General features: G+C 41.8%; 8 non-coding genes across 8 annotated transcripts; all 8 read right to left on the bottom strand.

Annotated features, from left to right (window-relative positions):
• Positions 1-2,123: 2,123 nt before the first annotated feature.
• On the bottom strand, positions 2,124-2,242 carry LOC124608612. Its single transcript, XR_006979228.1, has one exon. It is a non-coding gene; the product is annotated as a U5 spliceosomal RNA (small nuclear RNA).
• Positions 2,243-3,196: 954 nt separating this feature from the next.
• Positions 3,197-3,403, bottom strand: LOC124608440. The gene has a single exon (XR_006979080.1). It is a non-coding gene; the product is annotated as a small nucleolar RNA U3 (small nucleolar RNA).
• Positions 3,404-5,839: 2,436 nt separating this feature from the next.
• Positions 5,840-5,958, bottom strand: LOC124608611. The gene has a single exon (XR_006979227.1). It is a non-coding gene; the product is annotated as a U5 spliceosomal RNA (small nuclear RNA).
• Positions 5,959-6,912: 954 nt separating this feature from the next.
• Positions 6,913-7,119, bottom strand: LOC124608438. The gene has a single exon (XR_006979079.1). It is a non-coding gene; the product is annotated as a small nucleolar RNA U3 (small nucleolar RNA).
• Positions 7,120-9,561: 2,442 nt separating this feature from the next.
• Positions 9,562-9,680, bottom strand: LOC124608610. The gene has a single exon (XR_006979226.1). It is a non-coding gene; the product is annotated as a U5 spliceosomal RNA (small nuclear RNA).
• Positions 9,681-10,634: 954 nt separating this feature from the next.
• Positions 10,635-10,841, bottom strand: LOC124608508. The gene has a single exon (XR_006979139.1). It is a non-coding gene; the product is annotated as a small nucleolar RNA U3 (small nucleolar RNA).
• A 2,410-nt stretch (positions 10,842-13,251) lies between these two features.
• LOC124608609 lies at positions 13,252-13,370 on the bottom strand. The gene has a single exon (XR_006979225.1). It is a non-coding gene; the product is annotated as a U5 spliceosomal RNA (small nuclear RNA).
• Positions 13,371-14,324: 954 nt separating this feature from the next.
• Positions 14,325-14,531, bottom strand: LOC124608437. Its single transcript, XR_006979078.1, has one exon. It is a non-coding gene; the product is annotated as a small nucleolar RNA U3 (small nucleolar RNA).
• Between the last annotated feature and the right edge of the window lie 2,248 nt (positions 14,532-16,779).

Raw genomic sequence — 16,779 nt, 5'->3', positions numbered from 1 at the left:
CAAATAGCCACTGAAAGAGAAACACACAAGAGGGCATTCATAGGACTCTTGTGCTTTCTTTAAAACCGCCTCTCTCTTCGAAATTTTTCGCACAGCACTAGCTCATTCACCTCACTCTAACAGTGCGAACTCTTGTCGATATTTGGCCTCTTTCATGCATACTTCCTCTTTCGTTTCACTTTGCGTCTTACTTGATACCCGCCCTTGGAGCTGCTGACATACAATACTCGCAACAAATGTGTTTCTCTCTGTATCTCTTTTCGCCTATCACGAGTATTGCTTTTCCTCACATGGCAATTATGAAAACACCCACAGCTGAACAAACACTTCAATTCAGCGCCACGTCCATACTATCAATCATACACCAGTAATTTCACAGCTACTTGCTCCACTAATACATTTCTTATGTCTACTGTTAAACAGATGAAGAATCAAAGTATACAACAAGTCTCTATGAACATCACTGTCAGGACATTTTACAGACCTACGCATACCATGCCAATTTGTATGCTTCAACTATGATGGCCCATGTGCTATGAATACAGAAATTTCTCATAAAATAACAAATAATTTTACAACTATACAACTACTCCGACAAGCTCCTTACTAAAATGCTACATGTTTAGCAATCCCCCCATCATCTCAGAATAATCCCAAGCAGTGCTTTCATCCCATGAGCACTTCTTTGCAAGCAAAACCACAAACTACTTTTTATACTAGCTTCCTTGTCACAGTGAACAGGAAACTAATGCTAGTGCCTCAGTTTACTAAAAAGCTTTTTTCGCTTGCAACATATAAACTACCAACTTGAACCTCACACACACACACACACACACACACACACACACACATACAGAAAACTTAATTCCACAGAAATTTAGGAGTAACAGTGGTTACCTCACATTTTCATACATACTCAAATAGCTACTTCTGTGCACTTCACACAATGTTCTCATCGTGTTCCACCAGAGAACACAGTTATCACTATGCATGGATTCTGGTAAAAGAGCATTAAAAAAACAAACAGCCTGATCAAAGTGATTATCTGCACATCCTCTGCCAATATCATGTCACTCTATACCCGAGGGAAACTAGAATGCAGGGAAAGGAGCTTTGTTGTGAGCACTGTGTTGGTATTTCATCATTTACTGACCAAAGTCTTCTCAAGCCAAGTATGCACCAGCTCTGTGTATGGCTGGGTCAATCAAGAGCCCCTATCAATTTTACTTAAAAGACAAGCAGCATCAACAACTCACAGGAGGCACTGAACATTTTTACCATTATCTGCACCACCTTCCACTGATTTACTGAAGAAGAAACTGCAAAGTCTGCCCAATTTTGTACACAAGTAATCTTGAAAACATTGGAGTCAACAGCAGATACATAGTTTCCAAGACTGTAGCTAGGAACAACCCTTCAATTTCAAGATTTATCTCTCACTGAGACACACCATACCCAAACTACACCTAGCAGGAAATTATTACTTACTTCATTTCTAGCTATTTATGTCATATTCAACAACTGTCTCTTTCTCACCTAAATCTTCTACACAACTGAGTACACTGTTATGAACAAACACATTATGGCAACAAGCCAGTGTCACTAATATCCACTCTATTGAAAACCATTTAAATACTCATCCTGCCCAACTAACCACCATCTTCGGCCCAAAGCTCACTCACATCATACCTACAAATCACAAACTTCTGTGGTAAAAATAATTTTGGGTTTCAAAACATAATCTACTAATCACATACCAGTATTTCTTACAAAGCCTATCATTCATCATTCACTTCAAAATATCAGTTTATATGCTGTTGTGCAACTGCAGTGCAAGTAAACACTCTCAAATCATCTAGAACTGAGGTACGGAAAGGGTTCACCAAGTGTTTCCAGGTAGTCCTGTAGCTCCCTCTCTGTCTTTACACAATCGTCTAACACACTGTACGCCATTTCAGGGCAAATGTACTTGTTTCATTATACTACGACACGGCCTATTACAATTTCAAATTTTAAAAAAACAAATATCTGCCTGATCCAACGTCATCCGCTACTCCACGCCCTTCATTCACACAACACAATCTACCTCTTGCTACTTACATTACGTTTTCACTTGTGATTATGGCTCAGCAATAGCCGAGCACTACGAAAAATACCTTATAGACTCATTTAATGTTCCCCTCCACGGAAATCTTTAGTAAAAGGCGAAAGATTTATTCGTTTTGAAGGGAAACCAGAGTGCCGATCAACGCCCTCACTTCAATACTTATGGCTGCTTCTCTATTACTTCTCCGCGAGAACGCGGAAAATTCTTTCCGTCTTGTCTACTTCTCTACCGTCAACAGACTTCCAGTGTCATGCAAGCACACACCCCAAACTAACTGTCAACGCTGAAACACGTGTCTGCCAAATGTCGTCGCTATTACTCTTTAGTTAACTATTTTCATCATTTCTGTCACCATTCAAGCTGCTTCATTACCTCACCTGCCGACAGATGGCAGCACGCCTAATTCCTGTCGGCGACTCACCGTCCGACATACAACGTCCGACACACAACTGCCCGCACTGCTCTGCATCTAACACTAATCTCTCTCCTCCCTACCACATTCGTTCACTGAAAAAAACTGACAACTAGACAGTTCTTTGTACGCAAAACTAGGCCACATCAGACGCAACGTGTATGTAGATGTATGGTGCAAGGGAAATATCCCCCTACTCCCACACATCTAATTAATACTAGTTGACAACAGAAATAAAATTTCTGTCGATAGTATTCGAACCAGTCTTATTCATTTGCCAATTTCATGCATTCCTTCTTGCAGATAACAGTGCCTTGCAAATCGCTCAATTCATGTTTGCTAGCCAAACGTGCTCCTCCTAAATGTTTCGTACATCATGCATTAGTGGTGATTATCAACACTGTGTTGTGTGTCAGCTTTTTATCGTCATCAATTGCACTCTTCTTGTGTTGCTCACTCAGTCTTGTAACTCAAAAGTACGTCGTTGTCATCCAAGCCTAGCACTTGGAGCAGGCCAAATCAAATGGCTCGTCCCCGTGACACTCGAGAAACTTCCACAAGGCTTTCATGACATGTCGCAATCAAAGTCCTTCCACAAGCTGCAGCGACATTTCTGCAACGACGCGGGTCCCGATACCAAAGGTATGACTTACGCTTCTGATCTATATAATAAAACCACCACTCGGAAAGCGCTATTCCCTTCCCACATCCCTCAGAATGTGGTGAACGATCATCGATTACAACCAAGATGCGATGAATCTCGATCGCAAGCCTCACGCTCAGGGAGAGTGCTACCACTCATCATCGTGGTTACGTCTACTCCAGCTTTGAACTAGAGAGAGTTGAAGACATACTACAGAAATGATCCTGTGAAGTATGATCTTGCTTGCAAGCTATCACCGCTCGCTACTTATGCCACGAGACCGTCAACACGCCCTACGAGAATACGACACACTCTTCACATTTCGCGATTTACAAGCTCCGACATTCTGCAAAGAACCTACTTCTACTCTTACTTGGCCGCCATGATCTCGCTCAGCTATTTTGTGCGCTACCAGTGCTTCTTGCGTTCCGAAATGAGAGACCATTGCCTCAGGCGAGACTGTATGTAAACACCGCTTGCACCTCCGGCCGCTAGATGGCGGCCTGGGGCACATACAGTAGCATTCTACGGCGCAAGCAGACACGCCAAATAGCCACTGAAAGAGAAACACACAAGAGGGCATTCATAGGACTCTTGTGCTTTCTTTAAAACCGCCTCTCTCTTCGAAATTTTTCGCACAGCACTAGCTCATTCACCTCACTCTAACAGTGCGAACTCTTGTCGATATTTGGCCTCTTTCATGCATACTTCCTCTTTCGTTTCACTTTGCGTCTTACTTGATACCCGCCCTTGGAGCTGCTGACATACAATACTCGCAACAAATGTGTTTCTCTCTGTATCTCTTTTCGCCTATCACGAGTATTGCTTTTCCTCACATGGCAATTATGAAAACACCCACAGCTGAACAAACACTTCAATTCAGCGCCACGTCCATACTATCAATCATACACCAGTAATTTCACAGCTACTTGCTCCACTAATACATTTCTTATGTCTACTGTTAAACAGATGAAGAATCAAAGTATACAACAAGTCTCTATGAACATCACTGTCAGGACATTTTACAGACCTACGCATACCATGCCAATCTGTATGCTTCAACTATGATGGCCCATGTGCTATGAATACAGAAATTTCTCATAAAATAACAAATAATTTTACAACTATACAACTACTCCGACAAGCTCCTTACTAAAATGCTACATGTTTAGCAATCCCCCCATCATCTCAGAATAATCCCAAGCAGTGCTTTCATCCCATGAGCACTTCTTTGCAAGCAAAACCACAAACTACTTTTTATACTAGCTTCCTTGTCACAGTGAACAGGAAACTAATGCTAGTGCCTCAGTTTACTAAAAAGCTTTTTTCGCTTGCAACATATAAACTACCAACTTGAACCTCACACACACACACACACACACACACACACACACACACACACACATACAGAAAACTTAATTCCACAGAAATTTAGGAGTAACAGTGGTTACCTCACATTTTCATACATACTCAAATAGCTACTTCTGTGCACTTCACACAATGTTCTCATCGTGTTCCACCAGAGAACACAGTTATCACTATGCATGGATTCTGGTAAAAGAGCATTAAAAAAACAAACAGCCTGATCAAAGTGATTATCTGCACATCCTCTGCCAATATCATGTCACTCTATACCCGAGGGAAACTAGAATGCAGGGAAAGGAGCTTTGTTGTGAGCACTGTGTTGGTATTTCATCATTTACTGACCAAAGTCTTCTCAAGCCAAGTATGCACCAGCTCTGTGTATGGCTGGGTCAATCAAGAGCCCCTATCAATTTTACTTAAAAGACAAGCAGCATCAACAACTCACAGGAGGCACTGAACATTTTTACCATTATCTGCACCACCTTCCACTGATTTACTGAAGAAGAAACTGCAAAGTCTGCCCAATTTTGTACACAAGTAATCTTGAAAACATTGGAGTCAACAGCAGATACATAGTTTCCAAGACTGTAGCTAGGAACAACCCTTCAATTTCAAGATTTATCTCTCACTGAGACACACCATACCCAAACTACACCTAGCAGGAAATTACTACTTACTTCATTTCTAGCTATTTATGTCATATTCAACAACTGTCTCTTTCTCACCTAAATCTTCTACACAACTGAGTACACTGTTATGAACAAACACATTATGGCAACAAGCCAGTGTCACTAATATCCACTCTATTGAAAACCATTTAAATACTCATCCTGCCCAACTAACCACCATCTTCGGCCCAAAGCTCACTCACATCATACCTACAAATCACAAACTTCTGTGGTAAAAATAATTTTGGGTTTCAAAACATAATCTACTAATCACATACCAGTATTTCTTACAAAGCCTATCATTCATCATTCACTTCAAAATATCAGTTTATATGCTGTTGTGCAACTGCAGTGCAAGTAAACACTCTCAAATCATCTAGAACTGAGGTACGGAAAGGGTTCACCAAGTGTTTCCAGGTAGTCCTGTAGCTCCCTCTCTGTCTTTACACAATCGTCTAACACACTGTACGCCATTTCAGGGCAAATGTACTTGTTTCATTATACTACGACACGGCCTATTACAATTTCAAATTTTAAAAAAACAAATATCTGCCTGATCCAACGTCATCCGCTACTCCACGCCCTTCATTCACACAACACAATCTACCTCTTGCTACTTACATTACGTTTTCACTTGTGATTATGGCTCAGCAATAGCCGAGCACTACGAAAAATACCTTATAGACTCATTTAATGTTCCCCTCCACGGAAATCTTTAGTAAAAGGCGAAAGATTTATTCGTTTTGAAGGGAAACCAGAGTGCCGATCAACGCCCTCACTTCAATACTTATGGCTGCTTCTCTATTACTTCTCCGCGAGAACGCGGAAAATTCTTTCCGTCTTGTCTACTTCTCTACCGTCAACAGACTTCCAGTGTCATGCAAGCACACACCCCAAACTAACTGTCAACGCTGAAACACGTGTCTGCCAAATGTCGTCGCTATTACTCTTTAGTTAACTATTTTCATCATTTCTGTCACCATTCAAGCTGCTTCATTACCTCACCTGCCGACAGATGGCAGCACGCCTAATTCCTGTTGGCGACTCACCGTCCGACATACAACGTCCGACACACAACTGCCCGCACTGCTCTGCATCTAACACTAATCTCTCTCCTCCCTACCACATTCGTTCACTGAAAAAAACTGACAACTAGACAGTTCTTTGTACGCAAAACTAGGCCACATCAGACGCAACGTGTATGTAGATGTATGGTGCAAGGGAAATATCCCCCTACTCCCACACATCTAATTAATACTAGTTGACAACAGAAATAAAATTTCTGTCGATAGTATTCGAACCAGTCTTATTCATTTGCCAATTTCATGCATTCCTTCTTGCAGATAACAGTGCCTTGCAAATCGCTCAATTCATGTTTGCTAGCCAAACGTGCTCCTCCTAAATGTTTCGTACATCATGCATTAGTGGTGATTATCAACACTGTGTTGTGTGTCAGCTTTTTATCGTCATCAATTGCACTCTTCTTGTGTTGCTCACTCAGTCTTGTAACTCAAAAGTACGTCGTTGTCATCCAAGCCTAGCACTTGGAGCAGGCCAAATCAAATGGCTCGTCCCCGTGACACTCGAGAAACTTCCACAAGGCTTTCATGACATGTCGCAATCAAAGTCCTTCCACAAGCTGCAGCGACATTTCTGCAACGACGCGGGTCCCGATACCAAAGGTATGACTTACGCTTCTGATCTATATAATAAAACCACCACTCGGAAAGCGCTATTCCCTTCCCACATCCCTCAGAATGTGGTGAACGATCATCGATTACAACCAAGATGCGATGAATCTCGATCGCAAGCCTCACGCTCAGGGAGAGTGCTACCACTCATCATCGTGGTTACGTCTACTCCAGCTTTGAACTAGAGAGAGTTGAAGACATACTACAGAAATGATCCTGTGAAGTATGATCTTGCTTGCAAGCTATCACCGCTCGCTACTTATGCCACGAGACCGTCAACACGCCCTACGAGAATACGACACACTCTTCACATTTCGCGATTTACAAGCTCCGACATTCTGCAAAGAACCTACTTCTACTCTTACTTGGCCGCCATGATCTCGCTCAGCTATTTTGTGCGCTACCAGTGCTTCTTGCGTTCCGAAATGAGAGACCATTGCCTCAGGCGAGACTGTATGTAAACACCGCTTGCACCTCCGGCCGCTAGATGGCGGCCTGGGGCACATACAGTAGCATTCTACGGCGCAAGCAGACACGCCAAATAGCCACTGAAAGAGAAACACACAAGAGGGCATTCATAGGACTCTTGTGCTTTCTTTAAAACCGCCTCTCTCTTCGAAATTTTTCGCACAGCACTAGCTCATTCACCTCACTCTAACAGTGCGAACTCTTGTCGATATTTGGCCTCTTTCATGCATACTTCCTCTTTCGTTTCACTTTGCGTCTTACTTGATACCCGCCCTTGGAGCTGCTGACATACAATACTCGCAACAAATGTGTTTCTCTCTGTATCTCTTTTCGCCTATCACGAGTATTGCTTTTCCTCACATGGCAATTATGAAAACACCCACAGCTGAACAAACACTTCAATTCAGCGCCACGTCCATACTATCAATCATACACCAGTAATTTCACAGCTACTTGCTCCACTAATACATTTCTTATGTCTACTGTTAAACAGATGAAGAATCAAAGTATACAACAAGTCTCTATGAACATCACTGTCAGGACATTTTACAGACCTACGCATACCATGCCAATCTGTATGCTTCAACTATGATGGCCCATGTGCTATGAATACAGAAATTTCTCATAAAATAACAAATAATTTTACAACTATACAACTACTCCGACAAGCTCCTTACTAAAATGCTACATGTTTAGCAATCCCCCCATCATCTCAGAATAATCCCAAGCAGTGCTTTCATCCCATGAGCACTTCTTTGCAAGCAAAACCACAAACTACTTTTTATACTAGCTTCCTTGTCACAGTGAACAGGAAACTAATGCTAGTGCCTCAGTTTACTAAAAAGCTTTTTTCGCTTGCAACATATAAACTACCAACTTGAACCTCACACTCACACACACACACACACACACACACACACACACACACACACACATACAGAAAACTTAATTCCACAGAAATTTAGGAGTAACAGTGGTTACCTCACATTTTCATACATACTCAAATAGCTACTTCTGTGCACTTCACACAATGTTCTCATCGTGTTCCACCAGAGAACACAGTTATCACTATGCATGGATTCTGGTAAAAGAGCATTAAAAAAACAAACAGCCTGATCAAAGTGATTATCTGCACATCCTCTGCCAATATCATGTCACTCTATACCCGAGGGAAACTAGAATGCAGGGAAAGGAGCTTTGTTGTGAGCACTGTGTTGGTATTTCATCATTTACTGACCAAAGTCTTCTCAAGCCAAGTATGCACCAGCTCTGTGTATGGCTGGGTCAATCAAGAGCCCCTATCAATTTTACTTAAAAGACAAGCAGCATCAACAACTCACAGGAGGCACTGAACATTTTTACCATTATCTGCACCACCTTCCACTGATTTACTGAAGAAGAAACTGCAAAGTCTGCCCAATTTTGTACACAAGTAATCTTGAAAACATTGGAGTCAACAGCAGATACATAGTTTCCAAGACTGTAGCTAGGAACAACCCTTCAATTTCAAGATTTATCTCTCACTGAGACACACCATACCCAAACTACACCTAGCAGGAAATTACTACTTACTTCATTTCTAGCTATTTATGTCATATTCAACAACTGTCTCTTTCTCACCTAAATCTTCTACACAACTGAGTACACTGTTATGAACAAACACATTATGGCAACAAGCCAGTGTCACTAATATCCACTCTATTGAAAACCATTTAAATACTCATCCTGCCCAACTAACCACCATCTTCGGCCCAAAGCTCACTCACATCATACCTACAAATCACAAACTTCTGTGGTAAAAATAATTTTGGGTTTCAAAACATAATCTACTAATCACATACCAGTATTTCTTACAAAGCCTATCATTCATCATTCACTTCAAAATATCAGTTTATATGCTGTTGTGCAACTGCAGTGCAAGTAAACACTCTCAAATCATCTAGAACTGAGGTACGGAAAGGGTTCACCAAGTGTTTCCAGGTAGTCCTGTAGCTCCCTCTCTGTCTTTACACAATCGTCTAACACACTGTACGCCATTTCAGGGCAAATGTACTTGTTTCATTATACTACGACACGGCCTATTACAATTTCAAATTTTAAAAAAACAAATATCTGCCTGATCCAACGTCATGCGCTACTCCACGCCCTTCATTCACATAACACAATCTACCTCTTGCTACTTACATTACGTTTTCACTTGTGATTATGGCTCAGCAATAGCCGAGCACTACGAAAAATACCTTATAGACTCATTTAATGTTCCCCTCCACGGAAATCTTTAGTAAAAGGCGAAAGATTTATTCGTTTTGAAGGGAAACCAGAGTGCCGATCAACGCCCTCACTTCAATACTTATGGCTGCTTCTCTATTACTTCTCCGCGAGAACGCGGAAAATTCTTTCCGTCTTGTCTACTTCTCTACCGTCAACAGACTTCCAGTGTCATGCAAGCACACACCCCAAACTAACTGTCAACGCTGAAACACGTGTCTGCCAAATGTCGTCGCTATTACTCTTTAGTTAACTATTTTCATCATTTCTGTCACCATTCAAGCTGCTTCATTACCTCACCTGCCGACAGATGGCAGCACGCCTAATTCCTGTCGGCGACTCACCGTCCGACATACAACGTCCGACACACAACTGCCCGCACTGCTCTGCATCTAACACTAATCTCTCCCCTCCCTACCACATTCGTTCACTGAAAAAAACTGACAACTAGACAGTTCTTTGTACGCAAAACTAGGCCACATCAGACGCAACGTGTATGTAGATGTATGGTGCAAGGGAAATATCCCCCTACTCCCACACATCTAATTAATACTAGTTGACAACAGAAATAAAATTTCTGTCGATAGTATTCGAACCAGTCTTATTCATTTGCCAATTTCATGCATTCCTTCTTGCAGATAACAGTGCCTTGCAAATCGCTCAATTCATGTTTGCTAGCCAAACGTGCTCCTCCTAAATGTTTCGTACATCATGCATTAGTGGTGATTATCAACACTGTGTTGTGTGTCAGCTTTTTATGGTCATCAATTGCACTCTTCTTGTGTTGCTCACTCAGTCTTGTAACTCAAAAGTACGTCGTTGTCATCCAAGCCTAGCACTTGGAGCAGGCCAAATCAAATGGCTCGTCCCCGTGACACTCGAGAAACTTCCACAAGGCTTTCATGACATGTCGCAATCAAAGTCCTTCCACAAGCTGCAGCGACATTTCTGCAACGACGCGGGTCCCGATACCAAAGGTATGACTTACGCTTCTGATCTATATAATAAAACCACCACTCGGAAAGCGCTATTCCCTTCCCACATCCCTCAGAATGTGGTGAACGATCATCGATTACAACCAAGATGCGATGAATCTCGATCGCAAGCCTCACGCTCAGGGAGAGTGCTACCACTCGTCATCGTGGTTACGTCTACTCCAGCTTTGAACTAGAGAGAGTTGAAGACATACTACAGAAATGATCCTGTGAAGTATGATCTTGCTTGCAAGCTATCACCGCTCGCTACTTATGCCACGAGACCGTCAACACGCCCTACGAGAATACGACACACTCTTCACATTTCGCGATTTACAAGCTCCGACATTCTGCAAAGAACCTACTTCTACTCTTACTTGGCCGCCATGATCTCGCTCAGCTATTTTGTGCGCTACCAGTGCTTCTTGCGTTCCGAAATGAGAGACCATTGCCTCAGGCGAGACTGTATGTAAACACCGCTTGCACCTCCGGCCGCTAGATGGCGGCCTGGGGCACATACAGTAGCATTCTACGGCGCAAGCAGACACGCCAAATAGCCACTGAAAGAGAAACACACAAGAGGGCATTCATAGGACTCTTGTGCTTTCTTTAAAACCGCCTCTCTCTTCGAAATTTTTCGCACAGCACTAGCTCATTCACCTCACTCTAACAGTGCGAACTCTTGTCGATATTTGGCCTCTTTCATGCATACTTCCTCTTTCGTTTCACTTTGCGTCTTACTTGATACCCGCCCTTGGAGCTGCTGACATACAATACTCGCAACAAATGTGTTTCTCTCTGTATCTCTTTTCGCCTATCACGAGTATTGCTTTTCCTCACATGGCAATTATGAAAACACCCACAGCTGAACAAACACTTCAATTCAGCGCCACGTCCATACTATCAATCATACACCAGTAATTTCACAGCTACTTGCTCCACTAATACATTTCTTATGTCTACTGTTAAACAGATGAAGAATCAAAGTATACAACAAGTCTCTATGAACATCACTGTCAGGACATTTTACAGACCTACGCATACCATGCCAATCTGTATGCTTCAACTATGATGGCCCATGTGCTATGAATACAGAAATTTCTCATAAAATAACAAATAATTTTACAACTATACAACTACTCCGACAAGCTCCTTACTAAAATGCTACATGTTTAGCAATCCCCCCATCATCTCAGAATAATCCCAAGCAGTGCTTTCATCCCATGAGCACTTCTTTGCAAGCAAAACCACAAACTACTTTTTATACTAGCTTCCTTGTCACAGTGAACAGGAAACTAATGCTAGTGCCTCAGTTTACTAAAAAGCTTCTTTCGCTTGCAACATATAAACTACCAACTTGAACCTCACACACACACACACACATACAGAAAACTTAATTCCACAGAAATTTAGGAGTAACAGTGGTTACCTCACATTTTCATACATACTCAAATAGCTACTTCTGTGCACTTCACACAATGTTCTCATCGTGTTCCACCAGAGAACACAGTTATCACTATGCATGGATTCTGGTAAAAGAGCATTAAAAAAACAAACAGCCTGATCAAAGTGATTATCTGCACATCCTCTGCCAATATCATGTCACTCTATACCCGAGGGAAACTAGAATGCAGGGAAAGGAGCTTTGTTGTGAGCACTGTGTTGGTATTTCATCATTTACTGACCAAAGTCTTCTCAAGCCAAGTATGCACCAGCTCTGTGTATGGCTGGGTCAATCAAGAGCCCCTATCAATTTTACTTAAAAGACAAGCAGCATCAACAACTCACAGGAGGCACTGAACATTTTTACCATTATCTGCACCACCTTCCACTGATTTACTGAAGAAGAAACTGCAAAGTCTGCCCAATTTTGTACACAAGTAATCTTGAAAACATTGGAGTCAACAGCAGATACATAGTTTCCAAGACTGTAGCTAGGAACAACCCTTCAATTTCAAGATTTATCTCTCACTGAGACACACCATACCCAAACTACACCTAGCAGGAAATTACTACTTACTTCATTTCTAGCTATTTATGTCATATTCAACAACGGTCTCTTTCTCACCTAAATCTTCTACACAACTGAGTACACTGTTATGAACAAACACATTATGGCAACAAGCCAGTGTCACTAATATCCACTCTATTGAAAACCATTTAAATACTCATCCTGCCCAACTAACCACCATCTTCGGCCCAAAGCTCACTCACATCATACCTACAAATCACAAACTTCTGTGGTAAAAATAATTTTGGGTTTCAAAACATAATCTACTAATCACATACCAGTATTTCTTACAAAGCCTATCATTCATCATTCACTTCAAAATATCAGTTTATATGCTGTTGTGCAACTGCAGTGCAAGTAAACACTCTCAAATCATCTAGAACTGAGGTACGGAAAGGGTTCACCAAGTGTTTCCAGGTAGTCCTGTAGCTCCCTCTCTGTCTTTACACAATCGTCTAACACACTGTACGCCATTTCAGGGCAAATGTACTTGTTTCATTATACTACGACACGGCCTATTACAATTTCAAATTTTAAAAAAACAAATATCTGCCTGATCCAACGTCATGCGCTACTCCACGCCCTTCATTCACATAACACAATCTACCTCTTGCTACTTACATTACGTTTTCACTTGTGATTATGGCTCAGCAATAGCCGAGCACTACGAAAAATACCTTATAGACTCATTTAATGTTCCCCTCCACGGAAATCTTTAGTAAAAGGCGAAAGATTTATTCGTTTTGAAGGGAAACCAGAGTGCCGATCAACGCCCTCACTTCAATACTTATGGCTGCTTCTCTATTACTTCTCCGCGAGAACGCGGAAAATTCTTTCCGTCTTGTCTACTTCTCTACCGTCAACAGACTTCCAGTGTCATGCAAGCACACACCCCAAACTAACTGTCAACGCTGAAACACGTGTCTGCCAAATGTCGTCGCTATTACTCTTTAGTTAACTATTTTCATCATTTCTGTCACCATTCAAGCTGCTTCATTACCTCACCTGCCGACAGATGGCAGCACGCCTAATTCCTGTCGGCGACTCACCGTCCGACATACAACGTCCGACACACAACTGCCCGCACTGCTCTGCATCTAACACTAATCTCTCTCCTCCCTACCACATTCGTTCACTGAAAAAAACTGACAACTAGACAGTTCTTTGTACGCAAAACTAGGCCACATCAGACGCAACGTGTATGTAGATGTATGGTGCAAGGGAAATATCCCCCTACTCCCACACATCTAATTAATACTAGTTGACAACAGAAATAAAATTTCTGTCGATAGTATTCGAACCAGTCTTATTCATTTGCCAATTTCATGCATTCCTTCTTGCAGATAACAGTGCCTTGCAAATCGCTCAATTCATGTTTGCTAGCCAAACGTGCTCCTCCTAAATGTTTCGTACATCATGCATTAGTGGTGATTATCAACACTGTGTTGTGTGTCAGCTTTTTATCGTCATCAATTGCACTCTTCTTGTGTTGCTCACTCAGTCTTGTAACTCAAAAGTACGTCGTTGTCATCCAAGCCTAGCACTTGGAGCAGGCCAAATCAAATGGCTCGTCCCCGTGACACTCGAGAAACTTCCACAAGGCTTTCATGACATGTCGCAATCAAAGTCCTTCCACAAGCTGCAGCGACATTTCTGCAACGACGCGGGTCCCGATACCAAAGGTATGACTTACGCTTCTGATCTATATAATAAAACCACCACTCGGAAAGCGCTATTCCCTTCCCACATCCCTCAGAATGTGGTGAACGATCATCGATTACAACCAAGATGCGATGAATCTCGATCGCAAGCCTCACGCTCAGGGAGAGTGCTACCACTCATCATCGTGGTTACGTCTACTCCAGCTTTGAACTAGAGAGAGTTGAAGACATACTACAGAAATGATCCTGTGAAGTATGATCTTGCTTGCAAGCTATCACCGCTCGCTACTTATGCCACGAGACCGTCAACACGCCCTACGAGAATACGACACACTCTTCACATTTCGCGATTTACAAGCTCGGACATTCTGCAAAGAACCTACTTCTACTCTTACTTGGCCGCCATGATCTCGCTCAGCTATTTTGTGCGCTACCAGTGCTTCTTGCGTTCCGAAATGAGAGACCATTGCCTCAGGCGAGACTGTATGTAAACACCGCTTGCACCTCCGGCCGCTAGATGGCGGCCTGGGGCACATACAGTAGCATTCTACGGCGCAAGCAGACACGCCAAATAGCCACTGAAAGAGAAACACACAAGAGGGCATTCATAGGACTCTTGTGCTTTCTTTAAAACCGCCTCTCTCTTCGAAATTTTTCGCACAGCACTAGCTCATTCACCTCACTCTAACAGTGCGAACTCTTGTCGATATTTGGCCTCTTTCATGCATACTTCCTCTTTCGTTTCACTTTGCGTCTTACTTGATACCCGCCCTTGGAGCTGCTGACATACAATACTCGCAACAAATGTGTTTCTCTCTGTATCTCTTTTCGCCTATCACGAGTATTGCTTTTCCTCACATGGCAATTATGAAAACACCCACAGCTGAACAAACACTTCAATTCAGCGCCACGTCCATACTATCAATCATACACCAGTAATTTCACAGCTACTTGCTCCACTAATACATTTCTTATGTCTACTGTTAAACAGATGAAGAATCAAAGTATACAACAAGTCTCTATGAACATCACTGTCAGGACATTTTACAGACCTACGCATACCATGCCAATTTGTATGCTTCAACTATGATGGCCCATGTGCTATGAATACAGAAATTTCTCATAAAATAACAAATAATTTTACAACTATACAACTACTCCGACAAGCTCCTTACTAAAATGCTACATGTTTAGCAATCCCCCCATCATCTCAGAATAATCCCAAGCAGTGCTTTCATCCCATGAGCACTTCTTTGCAAGCAAAACCACAAACTACTTTTTATACTAGCTTCCTTGTCACAGTGAACAGGAAACTAATGCTAGTGCCTCAGTTTACTAAAAAGCTTTTTTCGCTTGCAACATATAAACTACCAACTTGAACCTCACACACACACACACACACACACACACACACATACAGAAAACTTAATTCCACAGAAATTTAGGAGTAACAGTGGTTACCTCACATTTTCATACATACTCAAATAGCTACTTCTGTGCACTTCACACAATGTTCTCATCGTGTTCCACCAGAGAACACAGTTATCACTATGCATGGATTCTGGTAAAAGAGCATTAAAAAAACAAACAGCCTGATCAAAGTGATTATCTGCACATCCTCTGCCAATATCATGTCACTCTATACCCGAGGGAAACTAGAATGCAGGGAAAGGAGCTTTGTTGTGAGCACTGTGTTGGTATTTCATCATTTACTGACCAAAGTCTTCTCAAGCCAAGTATGCACCAGCTCTGTGTATGGCTGGGTCAATCAAGAGCCCCTATCAATTTTACTTAAAAGACAAGCAGCATCAACAACTCACAGGAGGCACTGAACATTTTTACCATTATCTGCACCACCTTCCACTGATTTACTGAAGAAGAAACTGCAAAGTCTGCCCAATTTTGTACACAAGTAATCTTGAAAACATTGGAGTCAACAGCAGATACATAGTTTCCAAGACTGTAGCTAGGAACAACCCTTCAATTTCAAGATTTATCTCTCACTGAGACACACCATACCCAAACTACACCTAGCAGGAAATTACTACTTACTTCATTTCTAGCTATTTATGTCATATTCAACAACTGTCTCTTTCTCACCTAAATCTTCTACACAACTGAGTACACTGTTATGAACAAACACATTATGGCAACAAGCCAGTGTCACTAATATCCACTCTATTGAAAACCATTTAAATACTCATCCTGCCCAACTAACCACCATCTTCGGCCCAAAGCTCACTCACATCATACCTACAAATCACAAACTTCTGTGGTAAAAATAATTTTGGGTTTCAAAACATAATCTACTAATCACATACCAGTATTTCTTACAAAGCCTATCATTCATCATTCACTTCAAAATATCAGTTTATATGCTGTTGTGCAACTGCAGTGCAAGTAAACACTCTCAAATCATCTAGAACTGAGGTACGGAAAGGGTTCACCAAGTGTTTCCAGGTAGTCCTGTAGCTCCCTCTCTGTCTTTACACAATCGTCTAACACACTGTA

The sequence above is a fragment of the Schistocerca americana genome, chromosome 3, assembly GCF_021461395.2.
Source record: "Schistocerca americana isolate TAMUIC-IGC-003095 chromosome 3, iqSchAmer2.1, whole genome shotgun sequence".
Lineage (NCBI taxonomy): Eukaryota > Metazoa > Arthropoda > Insecta > Orthoptera > Acrididae > Schistocerca > Schistocerca americana.
The sequence above is the reverse complement of the archived record's forward strand: the minus strand, read 5'-3'. Positions and strand labels throughout refer to the sequence as shown.